The sequence below is a fragment of the Aplysia californica genome, unplaced genomic scaffold (assembly GCF_000002075.1).
Source record: "Aplysia californica isolate F4 #8 unplaced genomic scaffold, AplCal3.0 scaffold00201, whole genome shotgun sequence".
NCBI lineage: Eukaryota > Metazoa > Mollusca > Gastropoda > Aplysiida > Aplysiidae > Aplysia > Aplysia californica.
This window is the reverse complement of record NW_004797471.1, coordinates 179,509-182,151: the sequence shown is the minus strand read 5'-3', so window position 1 is coordinate 182,151 and position 2,643 is coordinate 179,509.

Sequence of the window (2,643 nt, the reverse complement as noted above, 5' to 3'; positions counted from 1 at the left end):
TACAAAATTATTAGGAGTCGTGATCAAGATATTCAAAGAATTGCTTTCGAAAAAGTTTGACATATTGTGAAACTCAAAATGTTGAACGTCAAGTTGCTAAAAACTAAGTACTGCTTAAAAAGAGCTTTGCAGTTCTGGGGTTCCGACTTGGCATCGTTGAGAAGAGACGGACGGGGGAATATTGCTCCATTTGCATACGAGCTGACATCTTCCTGTTTTGAGTAGGGTATTAGTGATCGATAACGACCCTGTACAAAGATCGTACATTACAAGATAGTTCACTCCTCTTTTTGAGCCAATTAAAAAGGTGTCCTCAAAATCCCATGGTGCCCTCTTTGAAAAGTGTGGACTTTGCGAACAGAGTTACTTTATTGTTGTGAAAAACAATAAAAGCGAAATTAACAAACTGTGCTATTACCATTTTTTTCTTCTGGAGAAACGAAAGAGAGCTTCAAAACAAAGACTGCAGCGCCATCTGAACCAAAGCGCGGACTCTGTTTTTGGCCGAGTGAATTATCTTGTTATATACAATCTTTGCCCTGTAGAAATAGAATAATATACATGATGGACGTATTTTATTCAACAAAAATATGTCCACAGAGAGATAGAAAAGCAGTATGCAAAATCGACCGGGACTATGTATGCCCTTACAACCCAAGTTTATCGGATGTCATAATCTGTGCCTGCTTGAGATTTTTAAACCTTACAGAAGGCGGAAATACCAAATTGATAACCATCATAATGATATTCGTGTTCTTTGTTCTGCTCGGAGTTCGACACTACTTCTCTTTTTGTACTTGTGAATCAAGTGTTCTCTCTCTCTCTCTCTCTCTCTCTCTCTCTCTCTCTCTCTCTCTCTCTCTCGCTTTCTCTCTCTCAGGATTACTTTACTGTATGTTTAAGAGGTCTGATGACATTATGCACCCCTGCCTAACTCATTGGAATTTAAAGGAGAATCTCTGCAATGAGACAATAGCAAAAGTGGACATGTCCAGACAAAGACAATCCCAATGGTGCCTCACATTTCTAAACATCATATGTGGCAATTTTTAGGCTGTGAGGTGAGACTTGAGGAACAGGAAAATGATATTCAGGTTTAGCTGCTGTATCCTTACACTACTTATATACCCTTAGACTTACTGGGGGCAACATTCAGGGTAAAAGTGTTTCCTTAATTCAGGCCCAGTGTCAAATTTTTTATCACAAATGACTTTTGACGGACGTCAACGCAATAAGACCTAACGATAAACAATTCTTGGGAAAAGTTAAAACAGACACAAGTCACTGAAGGAGACTACGCCCCTGGTGGGTTGGGGGTCTGTATAAATAAACCCATTGTCCCGTCTACATTGGTGAAACCCCTTCAATGCGGACATATCGCACATGGACACCCAAGTGTGGGAGATCTTCATCGGTGTATCTTCCTCTTCTCTTTCCTTCTCTCTCTCTCTCTCTCTCTCTCTCTCTCTCTCTTTCTCTCTCTCTATCTATCTATCTATCTATCTATCTCTCTCTCTCTCTCCTTCTTATTCTTCTTCTTCCGCCTTTTCCAGGTTCATGTCAGATCCTCAGTATCATCACCCACAAAGAGGAGGAAGGTGTTCCCCATGGAGGCATCCTTTCTTCTCTCCTATTCAAAATTAAAATAAATTCCATAATTCAATCAGGCCCCCAAAGACAGCTCATTATGCGTTGATGACTTTCTGATAAGATGCCATTCTAGAAATTCTCAAATCCTATGTAAAGACAGCCTCAAATGCAGCTGTTTAAACTTGAAAAGTGGCCAAATGAAAACGGTTTCAAGTCTATCTCCTCAAAGACAAATGCAGTGCATTTTTGCAGATCCTACAGACGAGCCCTGCTGACATATTTGACATTAAAAAGGGGGAAAGGATTCCCGTTCAGAACCAAGCTCGTTTCCTCGGAATAATCTTGAACAAAAAATAATTACCATTCATGCCCCATTTACAGTGGCGTCCAAACGAAACTTGAAAACGCATTCACCATTTCATGGTGTTGAAGCCTCGCACTACCAACTCATGCAGCATACCAGTTGAAAGCTTTAAAAAAAAAGTCTGCATCATCTTGTACATTAATATTTCATCCACGTCAGGAGTCGTCCGAGAAAAATCGCACTTGGCAAAATTGTGCATAATCAAAGAAACAAAAAAGGTGTTTCGCGCATGTATTGAGGTGTGTAAACATTGGTGGAATGGATGTGTATTGCATATTAAATGAATGGAAAATTTTCTCTCGGCAATCATCATCATCCAGTGCCAGATCTGCGACAGACATCGGCGATCATGGTTCTCCATTCATTCCTTTGCTCGGATGCTCTCTAAAAAGCTACGTTTCGCTGATCTTTTCCTGTTACCCATTTGTTTGGGACCCCCAAGTATGTTGTTCTGGGCCTACCCCTGCCTCGCTTGCCCTTTGGAAGCAAAGTCGTGTTTGTTGGTGTGATTTAATTTTTTCTGCTGACTTCAGATATTTTTGTTTTGGAGAGAGACATGGTTTTTTAAACAAAGAAAGTCAACTCAAAACTAAGTCGAACAAAATTAAGAGCCATGTGTTACGATAGGGTGAGAGAGAGAGAGAGAGAGAGAGAGAGAGAGAGAGAGAGAGAGAGAGAGAGAGAGAGAG